Source organism: Terrapene carolina, unplaced genomic scaffold (genome assembly GCF_002925995.2).
Source record: "Terrapene carolina triunguis isolate 2854851 unplaced genomic scaffold, T_m_triunguis-2.0 Scaffold113, whole genome shotgun sequence".
NCBI classification, from domain to species: Eukaryota; Metazoa; Chordata; order Testudines; family Emydidae; genus Terrapene; species Terrapene triunguis.
In genome coordinates this window covers 20,193,501-20,211,005 of record NW_020664464.1, presented here as the reverse complement: position 1 = coordinate 20,211,005, position 17,505 = coordinate 20,193,501, and the positions used below count along the sequence as shown (strand labels likewise).

The following is a 17,505-nucleotide window of genomic DNA, read 5'->3' as shown; positions in this document are numbered from 1 at the left end:
TGTGTGGCAAGGAAAAGACGGCATGGAAAGCCTTCCAGTTAGTGGCAATAAATTTTCTCGGAAACAACAAGGCAGACAACTACAGGTTGTTGGTGGAAAAACTCCTCAAGGCATACAAAAGCCTTGGTTGCAACATGTCACTAAAAATACATTTTTTGCACTCTCATCTAGATTTTTTTCCACCGAACTGCGGAGCAGTGAGCGACGAGCATGGCGAGCGATTTCACCAGGACATTGCAACAATGGAGAAACGCTATCAGGGCAAATGGAGCCCATCAATGCTTGCAGACTATTGCTGGACAGTGACAAGAGATGCTCCATTTAATGAATACAAGAGACAAGCCAAGAAGCGCCGAGTAGACACTGAATAGGACTAAACTATGTACAGAATAGTTTTTTGCCTTTTGTTTCATAATACATTTTATTTATATAACCCTTTTGCTGATTTTTAAAGTGTTACATAAACAGGACAGGTGAAATATTATCATGTAAAGCAACCATAAACACATGGAAAAGACCTAGGTTTACAATTTATGATTAAAACTCTACTATCTACACAATATACATAGACATAAAATGTAAAAACTTAAATATCTTAGAAACAGTAGCCAATCAGTTGTTTTAATTGTCATATTTGAATTCAGCACATCAAAATACATAATAAATAGCACATTTTATCTCTGAAGCAGACGACTTCTCAAAAATTGTAGACCAGTGAAATCACTTGTGTACATAATTACAGACAAGGCTACCTTGTTTGGGAGGTGGGGAAGGAATCTACCCAAATGTTTTACCAAGATCACAGAATCTTAGTCTTTAAACCAAATTTTGGTCATTACTCTTGCAATTAATGCCACATTTCAAATGCATAGACTTACTAAAGCAATTAAGATTTGATCCATTACAGTGTATAACAGTGTTTTTCAAACCGTGGGTTGCGACCCACTACTGGGTCGCGGCATGTAAGGCACTGGGTCACCTTGCTCTGGTCAGCACTGCCAACCAGAACGTTAAAAGTCCCATTGGCAGTGCTGCCCAGCTAAGGCAGGCTAGTGCCTACCTTTTCCGACACTGTGCTGCACCCAGGAAGTGGCCAGCAGCAGGTCTGGCTTCTACGCAGGAGGGCCACAGTACACTATGCGCTGCCCCCGCCCGAGCACCGGCTCCACACTCTCATTGGCTGGGATCCAGCCAATCGGAACTGGGGGGGGGGATGCAGTGCCTGTGGGCGAGAGTCGCGTGAAGCCACTTGCACGCCTCCGCCTAGGAGCCGGTCCTGCTGCTGGCCGCTTCCGGTGCAAAGCGCAGTCTGCGGTGCCAGTACAGGCAGGAAACCTCCCTCTGCAACCCGGCTGTGCCGCTGACTGGGAGCCACTGGAGTTAAATCCGCGCCCCAACCCCGCACCCCAATCCCCTGCCCCAGCCCTGAACCCACTCCCCCCAAAGCCAGAACCCCTTCCTGAACCCCAAACCCCTCATCCACCCCAGAGCCTGCACCCCCAGCCCAGAGCCCTGATCCCCTCCCACACCCCAAGCCTCTGCCTCAGCCCTGAGCCCCCTCCAATACCCTGAACCCCTCATTCCCGGCCCCTCCCCGCAGCCCTCACCCCCGCACCCCAAACCTCTGCCCCAGCCCTGAGCCCCTCCCACAACCCAAGCCCCTCATCCCCAGCTCTGTTGGGTGGCAGGCGTCAACAATTTTCTTCAACTGGGTCCCCAGAAAAAAGTTTTAAAACCACTGGTTTTGTATAATACATACAAGTACTTTCTACTTTTAGACCACTACATTTGAATTACAGAAATTAACTCAGATTCCATAGTGATAATGGCTACATAAGTACCTAGATCAGCAAGATGCTTGAAGTATTCAGATTTAGTTTGAAGTTGTTAATTTTTATACAGTCTTTAGTTTCAATGTATATTTCCTAGTAATATCCCACTCTCCCCAAAAACGTGACTATAATAAAAATATTGTGGGAGTTTTAGTGAATAAAGCACCCTTTAATGACATTTTCTACTTGGTAGCTACCTTGACCCACTGAAAATTATAACAGTTCATATCCAAGTAGATCTCTAGATGTTTATTTGCTATCTAGTATGATTAGAGGAAAATATTGTCTGTATGGATGTTTTTATGATTCTAAGTTAATTTATAAACATGTTTCGTGAACTACATGGTTGAGATTTTCAAAGCCTATCGGGAATTTAGACATACAACTCCCACTGACGCCAATGGAGTTTGTGTGGCTAACCCTGTGGTTGGCTTATCCATTCTAATTATTGTAAAAAGCTCTAAAATGAGGACTAGTGAAGCCAAAGGAACACACAGGATAACTTAGAAATAGGTCTTTGTACTATAGATGAAGAAACCACCTGTTATGTTTACTAGATACCAACAACCAATCCAAGGGCAAAATCTCCCCAAATCACACTAGGGATCTCTGCTGAATTTCCCAAACTCATATTACACACAAATTCCAGTAATACAGTGGGAGTTCTGTACTCATTTTATACATAGAATTCACAGTAAAGGTCTACAATGTGGACTAGAAAGGGAGAATATTGCCGTAAATCAAGATACAAGTTTTTTAAAGTTTATCCCATAAAAATTTACACTTCAGAAACCAGAAATCCAAAAACCTGCCTGGATTTATTTTAGTAGGCATTTTCTTTAGCAAGATGTTAAAAGAAAGAAGTGACAACTTATACTTTTTAAAAGGATATGGTCTTTTATTCACTAATTTAGATAAGAAAGACAATTTCCTAGAAATTCACAATTATTTTTATATACAACCAGAACAAAAGGATCTGAGTTAAAATATATGTAAATTTTAACTACATGGATATGTATAAATATTTAAACCTTTATTATTCAACAGCTTTTGTGAATCTCTCCTAAAATATTTGTCAGTATTGTACATTATAAGAATCCCTCAGGCTTGGCAATCTTTTATTACTGTTTTCTGGTGCAGCTACTGATATACTGTGCCAGCAATGGTTTCCCTCAGATGGATCACATTTTTGGGGAACTAATGTGTTCCTCTTTGTGTGGGCAAATGCCATAGGAAAACCAAACCCACTTTGGATTATACCAGCTAAAGTCACATGTACAAGCAAGAAGAGACACTTGTCACTGTTTTTGAAACCAACTATCTTAACCGATATAGAAGGCAAGACAAAGATTATACAAAATCCATCCAAACCAAAGCATATTTCTTATTTCTCCATAGACTCTCATCAGAGCATAATAATTGATGGTATCCATATATCCTTTCAGAGCAATATAAAGGATGTGTTTTCCAAGTACAAAATAGAAAGTAATAAAGCAAGAATTAATAGGATTCAAAAGCACAGACGTTTCCAATGTACTGCTATTTTAATAAAAATGTAATCCTCCCAAGTGATCTTGCTTTGGAAAGCATATGGCATTTACAATACACAAACCAGTAACACCTTTTAAAAGAATTTACAGTATTTTAATTAAAAATACTTTGACTTTAGGTGCCTAAAAGTAGCACAGAAGCAATTGCACATTTCATTTGATCCAAAATGTTGTACATGACAATTTAGAAAAAGAAAGAAAAAAATCATATTTCTGCCTCATAAATATAACATGTATAAAAGCCACCATATTAGGAGCAAGTTGACCATTTTATGCACTAGAGAGTGATCCCCAAACTGTAGAGGACATGGAGGAACATTTGAGAGGGCACTGGGTGTACCAGGCCAGCCCCCACAAGGGGCAGGGAGAGAGCACCACCAAGCCCCGCTACGGCCCCAGCTCTGTTCCGGCCCCACCCCCAGCCGCAGCCCCAGCCTCACACCCAGTCTCAGCCCCTGGCCACAGCTCTGCTCCTGGCCCTGCTCCTGGCCCCAGACTCAGCCCCTACCTCAGGTTCCTTACCCCTGTCTGTGACCCTCCCCCCAGGAGCCATGGCCCCGCTCCCGGCCCTAACTCCCAGGGGGGCGCAGACAGGAGTAAGGGGGAGCACAATTGAAAAGTTTGGGGACCACTGAACTAGGGGATGGAGCAGGCAGGAGCACAAGTCATAGGTGGGGGTGGCCAGGAGAAGCAGGACTGGGGGGCACAGGGCAGGGGAGCCCAGCATGGAGCCAGGCTGGAAGGATGCAGGACAGGGGCAAGGCGGAGGTGCCAGGGGGAGCCTGGACTGGGCAGGGGACACAGAGAAAGGGCGGAGGAGCTGGGCAGGATGGGGCACAGGAAAGGGGTTGGGAGGGACCTCAGACCAGATGCCAGGTGCCAACCAGGAGCGCAGACGCAGTGCGCTGGATGTTTGTAGCTCACGCAGGGGTTTTCAAACTTCACTGCACCGTGACTCCCTTCTGACAACAAAAATTGCTACATGACCCCAAGAGGCAAAGAAAGATTTAGTGATTTGCCCAAGTTGATGCTGCAAGCCAGCATCAGAACATTGGCCTTAGAGTTAGGAGTCCTAACTGCAAACAACACTCCAAACCTTACATACCAAAGGTTTTGTTCTCAAAATGGTTAGAAAGAAAAAATGCATGTACTGAAAAATCCAAGCAGCTATCATGATATCTCTCAAAAGTATCACTGCTTTATATTCTCAGGAACGATTCCAGTTAAATGACAGCTACTGCACTGTGTGCATCTACAGTGTGTGTACTTCAATAAGGCTTCCCACAGCTGTCTCTGCACTTCATGCAGCTTACTGCTCTTTATAGCTCAGCTACTGAAAAAAATTAAGGTGGCCTTCACATCATGCTGAAATCTTTTTTGAAGTTTGTGCTGCCTCGTTGGCATTCACAGAAAGTCCTAAGGCCAAATTTTCTACTGATGTAAACTGGTGAAGCTCCGTCAACTTCAGTGGAGCTGTGCCAATTCACACCAGGCGAAAATATGGTCAACAATGTACACTTAACAGTTCTGCACACTAGTCCTTCCTACAGTGTTTACATTTCACCCTGAGAGGAAGCTGTTCTAACTAAATGACCTCAAGTTCAGTCATTTGGAATTAATTTTTCCCAGATGTTCTCCAGAATCCTTTCCTTCAAACCCATAGCACTTCAGCAGGTGACATGGATTCCCACAGAGTTCCAAAGGAAATGCTGCAGGACCTGTCACATTGGGTGATGGGGCACATCGGGCATCAGAGGTCTGATTGTAAATGGCTAATTAAATCCCCTCCAATGGGAGTCTGGAGACAAACAAAATGAACAGGAACAACTCATGGTGATCTGGAGTTTGAGAATAATTCATCTATCACTACCAGGCTCTGTTCTGATGAGTCTTTTCAATCATGTTAAGATAACAGGATGGAGAAACACACCCTCCTTTTTGCCCATCAAAACAGGGCCCTAATGTTGCTATGTGAGATAGCCAAAACTCACTGAAACAAGGGTAGGATAGAAAAAATGAAAACCTCTCCAAATCATTAATTGAATGTTTCATTCACTCACTCACTTTGACAACCAATGGAAACCCTAGGAGCAAACAATCACTCATTATCTGCTGGCACACGCATCCCATCTCTTCACCGCAATGCACTTTCGTTCATTTCCGGAGTTATCACTTCACTCTCAGCTGCCTAGGGATGCTTCTAATTGGCAAGTTGTTGGTTTTCATTAGTTCTGTCAACCCAGCTCCACAAAGGAACATAGGTGTTGTGATGCTGAACGTTGCGATGCCTAATTTTAGGCACCCAGAAAAATCACAGGAACAACACTGCAATCCACAAAGCCTGAGTTAGGCACTCCTTATGATGCAATCCACAAAACTACATGTGCTAGGTGGTGAGCCATGTAAGCTGGCCAATGAGAGATGCCAAGGACAGGGATGTGTCCTAAACCCTTCCCCTCTCTTGGAGATCGACACTAAGCTGCAGTGAGATGCTTATTTCTGCTTGAGCTCAGGGATGCCAAGTTGCCTCATCGTATTCCACAAACAAGCTCAATGCACTGAATCAAAAGCCTGATGGAAGTCTATACAAAGCCCTGCTCCAGCTTATTAAATTCCTTCATCTTCTTGAAAAGCTATCTCAAGGTAAAGATCTGGTCAAGGGTGGAACAAACAGGTCTAAAGCCACACACAGTATCCTGGCCTTTGCCACGAAGTGCATCGTTTTCTTTCCTGCCCGAACCCAGAAGGGACTGCCTGTGCACGTAGTACAAGTGGGTGGCTGCTCCTGGAGGAAAAGATTCTTGGATTGGAGGTGCAAGCAGATATGCTATTGAGACTTAGAGAAGTTGAGGAGTTCATAGACAGCCAGATATGGGAAATATCAGTACCCCATAGTCAAGGAAGAAAGGAGCTGGCCACCAAATAGACAGAAAGGAAGTCAGAGAGGAGGTCTGGCAGTTTGTAACCACCAGAGGCAAGAGGTCACAGCAGCATTCTACTTGGCTGGAGACAGACAAGGATGGGCAGGCTGTGGCCACCATAGAGAAGAGGACCAGGAGGAATTCCACACAGCCAGAAGTTTCAATACTAATACAATCAATACCAGGTCCTCAACATGGAAACTGTGAAAGATCGCTCTCAAAATCCAACTTTTCCAAGGGAACAGAGAGATATACAGGACACACCTGTGGATGGCAGCTCTGCCCAACCTGTAAGAAAATCAAGTTGCCCACAAAGAGCTCTCCAACTGTCCAAGGAAGACAGACAATCCTTGTAGGGGATACAATACTCAGAAGAATAGAAAATATTCTGCAAGGAACAGGCGGACAACAGGATGATGTGCTACCTTCCCAGAGCCAAGACATGAGACATCACTCTAAGATCAGATAAGCATCCTAAAGTTGACAGGCAAGAATCCATTGGGGATGGTTCATAATGACAATAATGACACTGCATCACTGGATATCTCACAGATAATAGATGACTTCAGAGAACCTGGAAGCGTGCTGAAGAAGACTGTCCAAGCAATCTTTGAGATCCTTCCTGTCCCATGAGCAAAGGAAGATAGAAGTCAGAAGGTGCTGCAAGTGAACCCCTGGCTAGATAAGTGGTGTAGGGTGGAGGATTTTGGTTTGGTGGAACATTCTATGGAGAGAGGGGGCTGTATGGATGGCCTCCCTCCACCACAGTAGAACGGGAACCATTCTCCTCGGGGACAGGCTGCCTAGAGTAATCAGGAGGGTGCTAAACTAATAACAAAAGGGGTGAGTAAAGAGAGGAAAGAGCTGTGCACAAAATCAAGAACAAAATTAATCAAGGCACCAAAGGACACAGAGAAGAAATTCTTGAATTGCCTATACATCAGTGCTAGAAGCCTGGGTGACAAACAAAAAGAATTGGAGTTGCTCATTTATGAGCATAAATTCAATCTAGTTGGTATTATTGAAACCTGGTGGCATGATTCACATGATTCACATGATTGTTAAATGTTAAAATCAATATTATTACCTATTTAGGAAGGATTGAGTGGGCAAAAGGAATGGGTAAGTGGTACTCTGTGTCAAAAATGGCATTACCTGTTTACACTGATGACTTGGAAAAAAATTATTTTGAATGCTTATGGATTAGTGTCTAAACAGATAAAGCGCAAGATGGGGTACTAGTTGGTGTCACCAAATCACACTAGGAAACAGGATGACCAGCTCCTTATGCACCTTTCTATAACATGTAGGGAAAAAAAGATGCATGGGCATGGGGGACTTAAGTGTGAGTGTCATGTCTTGCGGGTCACTTGCTGCCAGTATTAATGCACCTTTGGAATTTCATAATATTATAGATTACAGGTTCCTAACTCCAGAAGTGTTGCATCCAACGTGGGGGAATTCTATATTAAACCTCATCTTGACAGATAAAAAGGAACTGATCACAAAACTAAAAATTAACGTTAACTTAGGTACAAGTGATCAAGATTTGATCACATTTATAGTGTGCAAGCACAATAAAGTCCAGAGCAGTGATAGATATACTTGATGCTTTAAAAAGCCAGTTTTTCACAGAGCTGAAAACAATTCAGAGTCAAATCAGCTGGGAGGAAGAATTTAATACAAAAAAGTGTAACTGATAATTGGGAATTGTTTAAGAGCCGAAAAAGTGACAATCAAAGAAGAAGGCAGTATTGTTAAAAAACTGACCTGGTTTAGAGGAAATTGAAGGCAGCTATAAAAATTATATTTATAACAAATGGAAGAAAGGGGAAGTTGATGCTAATGAATATAAATCAGAAGCTCAGAACTGTAGAAAATTGATAAGGGAAGCAAAGGGACACAAGGAGAACTCTATGGTCAGCAGAGTTAAGGAGAATAAGAAAAAAAATTTAAAGTATATTAGGATCAAAATGTATCCTAACAGCGGTATTGGTCCATTAATAAATGGAAATGGTAAAATTATCAATAATAATGCAAAAAAGGCAGAAGTGTTCAATATATATTTCTATTCTGTATTTGGAAAAAGATGGTGTAGTGTAGTCATATCACATGATAACATTATTTGCATTCCACTAGTATCTCAGGAGGATGTTAAACATCAGCTACTAAAGTTAGATATTTTTATATCAGCAAGTCCAGATAACTTGGTCAAAGAGTTTTAAAAGAGCTGGCTGAGGAGCTCGCTGGATTGTTAATGTTGCTTTTCAATGAGTCTTGGAACATTGGGGAAGTTCCAGATGACTGGAAGAAAGCTAATGTTCTGCCAATATTTAAAAGGGGTAAAGGAGATGGCCTCGGTAAGTATATGCCTGTCAGTCTGATATCAATCCCAAACATGATAATGGAGCAGCTGATACTGGAGATGATTAATAAAAAATTAAAGGAGAATAATAATTAATGCCAATGAACATGGGTTTATGCAAAATAGATCCTTTCAAAATAACATGATATCTATTTTATAAGATTACAAGTTTGGTTGATAAAGGTAATGGTGCTAATAAAATAGACTTCTGGAAGGTGTTTGGCTTGATACCACACAACATTTTGATTAAAAAAAATAGAACATATAAAAGTAACATGGCACACAGTAAATGGATTAAAAGATGCCTAACTGATAGATGTCCAAATGTTATTGTAAACAGGAAATCATCATTGACTAGGTGTGCTTCTAGTGGGGTCCCAGAGGAATCAGTTTTTGGCAGTATTTAACGTTGTTGTCAATGACCTGGAAGAAAACATTAAATCATCACAGATAAAGTTTGCAGATTACACAAAAATTAGGGGAGTGGTAAATAACGAAGAGCACAGGTCAGTGATACAGAGCGATCGGGATCAGCTAGTAAGCTGGGTGCAGCATTTTAATATATCTAAACATGAATGCCTGCAGCTAGGAACAAAATATGTAGGCTATACAATGAGGGATTCTATCCTGGGAAGCAGTGACTCGAAAAAAGATTTGGTGGTGGTGGAGAATCAGCAGAACATGAGCTTCCAGTGCAATTCTGTGGTCAGAAAGGCAGATTTATTTATTTATTTTTATATTTATTTAAAAATGTGATCCTGGGATGCATAAATGGGAATCTCAAGTAGAAGTAGAGAGGTTATTTTATCTCTGTATTTGGCACTGGTGTGACCGCTACTGGAATACTATGTCCATTTCTGGTGTCCACAATTCAAGAAGAACGTTGATAAATTGGAGGGAGTTGAAGGAAGAGCCATGATAAAGATTAAAGGATTAGAAAACATACCTTATGAGTTAGACTCAAGGAGCTCAATCTATTTATCTTAACAAAGAGAATATTATGGGGTGACTTGATTACAGTCTACAAGTACCTATGCTGGGAACAAAGTACCTATATTGGGATCAAATATTTGATAGTGGACTCTTCAATCTAGCAGAGAAAGTTGATGGCTCGAAGTTGAAGCTAGACAAATTCAGACTAGAAATGATGTGTAAATTTTAACTGTGAGGGTAATTAACCATTCGAACAATTTACCAAGGATTCATGGTGGATCCTCCATCACTGGCAATTTTTAAATCAAGATTGGATGTTTTTCTAAAAGATATGCTCTAGCAATTATTTTGGGGAAGTTCTCTGGCCTGTGTATACAGGAGGTCAGACTGGATGATCACAATGGTCCCTTCTGGCCTTGGAATCTATGAAACATGGAAGTGAAGGCTTTCTCCGGGACCAACAGCATAATACCTCTATAGTTGCTACATTTGGCCTTAGTGTCCTTTTTGAAGAGAGGCAGATTAATACCCATTATACACAAATAATGTAAATATATATATGGTTAATTTAATAATTTCCTTTAGAACTATGAGTGTTTATAGTATCAAGTGTTCCATCACTAACAAATATTAAAAGCAAGTGACCTAGCCACTTATCAAAATGTACTGTACTATACACTGTTTAGGCCTAGGAACAGAAAAAGTACTGCAGATCAGAACTGAATAATTAGCATGTAGGGGGATCTAGAGCAGGGGTCGGCAACCTCTGGCACGCGGCTCGCCAGGGTAAGCACCCTGGCGGGCTGGGCCAGTTTATTTACCTGCTGACGTGGCAGGTTCGGCCGATCGCAGCCCCCACTGGCCGCGGTTCGCCGTCCCAGGCCAATAGGGGTGACGGGAAGCCGCGGCCAGCACATCCCTTGCCCGCGCTGCTTCCCGCCGCCCCTATTGGCCTGGGACAGCAAACCACGGCCAGTGGGGGTCGCGATTGGCCGAACCTGCCGCGTCAGCAGGTAAATAAACTGGCCCGGGCCGCCAGGGTGCTTACCCTGGAGAGCTGCGTGCCAGAGGCTGCCGACCCCTGATCTAGAGAGTACTTTGTTTGACAGATATGCAATGCTCCGAATAAACATTACTGAATCAAATTAATCCTTGCTGAATTAAGTTTAATGCCTTGAGGTCCATTGTATAAAAATGAAAATGTTATGTGTTATTGTGAGATTGTATATAACTTCTCTACAGGAGGGGGTATCCTAATACAATTCTTTAGTTATCAGGCCTTCACCCTAGGGAGGGGACCCATTGCCTGGCTGATTACCTATTCCTGATCTCTTAAAAAGTTCTCTAGAAAGCTGCAGACAAAGACAGGATGTTGGGATAAATAACCTGGTGGTGAACTGACTCAAAGTTTTTGTTCTGATCCAGCAAACAGACAGGACTGCTGATCCACAGAGAATCCTAGTCGTTAGGGAAGGGTTGGAAGGACTTTGGCCTACTAAGGATACATAAGAGTTTCTTGTTCTAAGCAAAGGGTGTGATGAACTTCAGATCACAGGAAAACCCTGGATGGGGTTTTGAAGGAGTGCTCCTTCCAGAGCCCATGTTGGAGGGGGTGATCTCTGGTAAGCTTATTAGCATGCAGGTAGGCTCTTTTATGGTTCCTCTGTAGTGCTTTTACCTTAAGAATAAAATATGCTTGCTTAGAAAGAACTGTGTAGTAATTTACAACTGGGCAATTATGCTGGGGCAGTTACAACTGGGGCAATTATACAACTGGGGCAATTAAGTAAGCTGCAAGCAGTCTCTGAAGATACTTGCCCCAGTTGTAAATTTGTAATAATTGCCCCAGTTGTAAAGTACGCTAGGGCAATTCAGAGAAGCAGTTTCTGAAGATAAAGTGAAGTGGGCCTGCATAGGCAGAGCGTATTTTGTTGGGAATAACACAGTGAAAGCAGGGAATTGTTCAGCCTGGAAGTACCCTGGTCTCCACCTAAGAGAGGTGACAGACAGGGGAGACAGAAGCCTCTGAGTACCCTTGCTGGTCCACTGAAGGGAAATACAGGTGTAGTTGCCCTGAACTATGTAGTCTGGCAAATTATGCTAAAGTAGCTTGGGCTGCATAATTATGAGAAGGTGGTTGTGGATGGAAATCCTCGTGAGGCTATAAATTTTCCAGCTCTATATCTTTCAAAGAAATATGTCACCAACCCTGAAGCACACAATAGTCTGAACAATAGTGCAGAAATCTTCATTCAGCAGCTTGAGAGATGTCTCAACCTACCACCTAGTACTCAGCTTTCCTTTTCTAAGCAAGCTAATCAAGAAGCTGGCAAAAAACAGTCACCTGTCAGATGCCAGTTTCTTGGAACTCTCTCAGCAGAGAACACAGTAGCAAGACAGCTCTGGTTGTTTTGCCAGATGGCCTCTTCCTGTCCATAGACAACAGACCACAGAGCCATCTCATCCTGCTGGATGCATCTCTGCAGCATTTGATTTCATTGATCACCAAATACTCCTGTCCCATGGGTGAAGAGAAATCCTCTGTAATGGCTCAAGTCATTTCTCTCAGACCAAAAATTAAGTCCTTATGGGCAACTGTTCCTCCTCCTCCAGAGCCCTCACCCTACAGAGTCCCACAAAGCTCAACCTTTTACATCATCTTACTCAACATCTACAAGAAGCCATCAAGAGAGCTGGTGGGACAACACGGTCTGAAGTGTGAACAATATGTGGGTTACGCAAGAATCACTACAATTCCTTTAGCTCTAGAAAACATTATCTTTCAATTTTCTCAGTGCCAAAATAATATAAACATCGGACTCGAGAGCGGTTTGAAACAATGTAAGGTAACTTGAAAGTGATGCTGGTAGGGAGAGTGAAGCACTTTGAAAAATTCACCCTAAAAATGGTGGAGGTACCTGCCCTCAGAGTATAAAAATTGATTCTCAGGAGTCATAACTTGCAAAGAAGCTGAACATAGACTATAGAACTCACTCCCAGAAAAGATAAGAATGGCCACTAATTTCACTGCATTGAGAACTAAATGCAAAGCCTATTGCTTTGGCTTAGCTTTTCCTCAATAAATTTGCCATACACATCCACACACACCAATAGAATAAAGATATTTACTCCTACAGGCTGGGAAGGGGAAGATAGAGAGAGATGGTTAGTTTAGTTTTGAAATACTTATGAGATGCTCAGATATTATGCTAATTGGTGCCATATATGAACCTAGATAGTCAGATATATACCCTGTGGGCCTCAGAACTGGAAGTGTGTGTACTTTTCTTAACAAAATAATGCAGTTTCCTTTATTTATTTATTTTTTAAACTTAAAGCAGCATTTTGAACTGACTGTGAGGACTCTGCCATAAGCTTTTACAATTGGCAGAATTGTGCATTGGAGGAAGCTCACAAAGTCTTTACTATACATCCCTTTCACTCTGTCTGCCTGTTCCATGTAATCATTCCCTCACTCCCTTGAACTCCAAAGTGGATTAAAAAGAGTAAGAAGAACACCTAAAATTAGTGTAAAAAAAAAAAAGCCTCCAAAGTGTAACATTTCTTTCACTAGGTTTAATAGTGTGTAATGCCCTGATTTAGCATATATCTTGTGGAATCATAGACTTTAAGGCCAGAAAGGACTATTATGATAATCTAGTCTGATCTCCTTCATAACACATGGAATATCAAAAATAGAAATTCCATCATGTGGAACCTTAACATCTCAGAAAAGACTTCTTAATGGGGATTCAAATTATTCACTATTTACTGATAAAAGTCACACTACCAAAAAATAACACTTTTTCCAAAGGTGTTGACAGAAACAACAAAAAAGGCATATTACATAATATACATATAATCCGGGGATTCTGAATGAATTAACAGACTGTAATCCCTAAATTATTAGATGCTGAAAATGCTTAAAGATAATGGTCCTTGAATTTACAACAAGGTCTAGGTTTTGTCCTAATACCTCAAACTCTTATGATGTGTTAATTATCTCCACAGAGGTAATATACATGCAAACAAGTGTACAAATGTATTATTCTTGTGAAGCTTTCCTAGAATTACATTAAATTTACAAGAATTACATCTATTAAGTGTAACTGTTTGATTTCTAACCTTTATCTATTTATACTGAATATTTCTTTTCTTCAGTCAAAGGGTTCTACCAACAGTATAAAGTAATGCTGTCGTCCAATCCCATACTTCTATCTGTATATTTAATTATATCTATCTGAAAGAAAAGAAATAACATTATTACATTAAGTCTAATTTAAGTAGTTCACTTCTGACTGGTACAAATGTAATTCATTGTTTCCATGATTTATCAGATTATTTATGAAGTGAACCTTGCCAAATCTTTACCAGTAGCTCCATTCATAAATAATTTCAACATTTTTTATTTCATACACATTTTAAAAGACCATAGCACTGATGGATTATTGTATATGGGCTTTAAAGATTTATCCTAAATTATATGCTGTGTGACTGTAACAATTTTAAAAGGTGACATAAATTTCTTCCTTTGACAACAATAAATCTATTAGCACGAATAGTCATCTGTATGTATTTTACAAATCATGTGTTTTCTTGCTAAAGATTGTGTGGGTGAGTTTTAGTTAATCAGAGTGATTTAGAACATGGCATGAGTTGGGTACAGTGCCAGCAGATACTACACAGTCTGTTTGAGCCAATAACAGCTTTGTCAATGTGGCTCATTTGTAATTCACATCATCTCAGCTGTTCCAGTCCTGGGCTTCTCGAGAAGGGACTGTCAGTTCTGCAGAAGTGCATGATGGTACTAATTTGTCTATTTAAGAATTTTGACAAGGAACAGGTGCCCATCACGACTCTCTGGAGGAGACCAAGTGCATCCTACACAGTGCTAAGCCATTCTCAGATAAGATCTTGTTTGTTTGTCATCAGTACCATATATGATCCATGGTTTTGAAGGATGCAGAGAGATCTAGCAATATCAACAAAGAATCTGATTTGTTGCTTAAGAGCAGAAGAAGGTAGTCCCTTAGTGCCATGAACAATGGGCAGTGTTCCTCAGGGCCATTTTGGTGTCACTGCCGGGTCTGAAACATGACTGTGATATATATATATTTGGGATTTTTGACAGATATTGCTGGAGCTTGGGGTCTCAATAACTTTACCAAAAAATTGGGATTGGAGAGTGGGTGGCATTCAGTGAGGCTGTTTTAAGGGTTGGCTTCTCCAAGGTCTGAGTACTGCATTCATTAGGATAACTGATAGTTTGCCTTTTTGAGGGAGGCACGGGTTATCTCAGTTATCAAGGGGACTAGGTGTTTCTCAGTGGACTTCACTTCTCAAGAAGGACAGGGGGTCAGTTTTAGAGACGCATGAAACACTTCTGCTCACCTTTAGCAAGCTGGTGCAGTTGTGTTTGAGAGGTACACAAAGGATTCAGTTGTGTCATATGTCCTTTTAGCTTTCTTTATGGCTGCTGAGTATATATTGTGACAAAGTCAGACCTGACAGATCTAAAAGGGTGGTTGAAGGCAGGTATATCGGTCTTAAAGCCCTCTTCCTATGAACGGAAAGAAGTTACCTCAGGTTAATTATGGTCACCAGAGTCGAATACGTGATCTCTAAAAAACTGATTCCAGTTAGGAGAGAGAGGGTAGAGGAGGGATGAGAAGCAAGCTGCAAAAGAGCTGTGTGCAACAAGGGGAAAAGGCTCCTCCCAGGTAAAGAGTTGTTTTTCTCTATAAGGGAAATCTTGTGTTTATTTCTGTTGGGGGAGGGGACCTGGGTTCCCAACACAGTGTGGGTTAGAGAGTGTTGCTGGTGATTGGTAGCAGCATAAGAGGAAGCAGGGCCGGCTCTAGCGTTTTTGCCGCCCCAAGCGCACACACACACACACACAAAAAACCACGATCGCGATCGGTGGCAATTCGGCAGCAGGTCCTTCGCTCCGAGAGGGAGTGACAGTCCCGCCGCCGAATTGCTGCCGAACGTGCTGCCCCCCTCTTCATTGGCCGCCCCAGGCACCTGCTTGCTACGCTGGTGCCTGGAGCTGGCCCTGAGAGGAAGTACTCCAGTGGGACTTACGAAATTTGTCTGTTTGTTTAAAGAAACCTCTAGGCCAACCCTAGGGCCTGCTCTGTAAATAAGGCAACTTTAAAAATTAAAACTCCTTATAGGACTGATTTTCTCCAGGTCCCAACACCAGAGGGAAAAATGCTAAGTTTTGCTATGATGAAAGAGTTGTGTTGCCACAATATGAAGTTGCATCTTGAGAATTTCACGGGTTGCCAAGTGGATCTTGCCCCATACGCACTTCACTCAACTGGTTTTTTACTTCACTAGGTAGAGTTCATCAGAAAAATCACAGTAATTTTACAGAGATGGTGTCAAGGCTGTATCCCCACTTTGAACTTTAGGGTTCAAATGTAGGGGCCTGCATGAAAACTTCTAAGCTTATCTACCAGCTTAGCTTTGGTCCGCTGCCACCATCACAAGAATTCCCTCCCTGGGAAGCCTTGAGAAACCTTTCACCAATTCCCTGGTGAACACAGACCCAAACCCCCTTGGATCTTAAAACAAGGAGAAATTAACCATCCCCCCTCCTTCCTCCCACCCTCCTTTCACCAACTTCTGGTGAATACAGATCCAAACCCCCTTGGATCTTAAAACAAGGAGAAATCAATCTGGTTCTTAAAAAAGAAGGCTTTTAATTAAAGAAAAAGGTAAAAATCATCTCTGTAAAATCAGTATGGAAAATAGCTTTACAGGGTAATCAAACTTAAAGAGCTCAGAGGACCCCCCTCTGTCTTAGGTTCAAAGTACAGCAAACAAAGATACACACTCTGGTAAAAAGGTACATTTACAAGTTGAGAAAACAAAGTAAATCTAAGACGCCTTGCCTGTCTTTTACTTACTAGTTTGAAATAGGAGAGACTTGTTTAGAAAGATGGGGAGAACCTGGATTGATGTCTGGTCCCTCTCAGTCCCAAGAGCGAACCACCCCTTAAAACAAAGAGCACACACAAAAGCCTTTCCCCCCCCCAAGATTTGAAAGTATCTTGCCCCCTTATTGGTCCTTCGGGTCAGGTGTCAGCCAGGTTACCCGAGCCTCTTAACCCTTTACAGGTAAAAGGATTTGGAGTCTCTGTACACAGAGAGCTGTTACCCTTCCCTTTATAGTTATGACAGATGGTATAAGGGAAGAGGCTTTGAGGAGCAATCAATGGCTTCAGTCAGTAGTTGGTTGTCGTCTTCTGCTAGTTTGTCAACTCCTTCCGGACATTTTCTAGAAGCTTCATTCACTGAAATGGAAATGATTGATTCATTTAATCTTTATCATGAGAAGGTGACGGTCTCTGCAAGAGGACAGATTGTTGTCCACTCTACCTGATCCAATGCCAAAGATGAGCTCTAGTGTGTGTTCAGTTTTGTGGGTGATGCTGAAGGCAACTTGAGAAAAATCTATGGTAAGTAGGAAATAGCAAACTATGTTGTTAGATATGTGGTCTATGTGGATGTTCAGATCTCTCAGGACAATGACTCTTGAGAGGTCCATTATGATGTTAAATAGGAGCTCTGTTATTTCTTCCAGGAATCTCACTGGCCTTCATTGGATTTCTCACCAGGTTATCTGTACATCAAGGATATTCTTGTGTTTATTTCATCCCTGGATTCACATATTAGGACTGTACATTCAGATGACTTAATTTTCAAGCTGGGACTCTTCTTGCATTTGAGATCAAATGAGAAAGTATGGCCACATTGCCTTCTTGCCTCGTGTATGATACAGACAAAGACCCACCGCAGACAGTGAGGAGACCACCAAGCTAATCTTCATTTATGAGCTAACAAAAACAAAATTTGAGATTATGGGCCAAATTCAATCCTGGACTAAACACGATCTT

At 41.7% G+C, this 17,505-nt stretch overlaps 1 protein-coding gene across 4 annotated transcripts in view; it reads right to left on the bottom strand.

Annotated features, from left to right (window-relative positions):
• Positions 1 to 17,505, bottom strand: part of AOPEP (aminopeptidase O (putative)) — a 310,109-nt gene that overhangs the window by 277,224 nt on the left and 15,380 nt on the right. For 2 of the 4 annotated variants that reach the window (XM_029911714.1, XM_029911718.1), the window contains exon 2: positions 13,727 to 13,841. The exons of 1 other annotated variant lie outside the window; for it this stretch is intronic. The gene's annotated coding sequence lies outside the window, so the exon portion shown is untranslated. Of the gene's footprint in view, positions 1 to 13,726; positions 13,842 to 14,992; positions 15,105 to 17,505 lie in introns of those variants that run through there. One more of the 4 variants, XM_029911716.1, reaches the window with a different exon arrangement.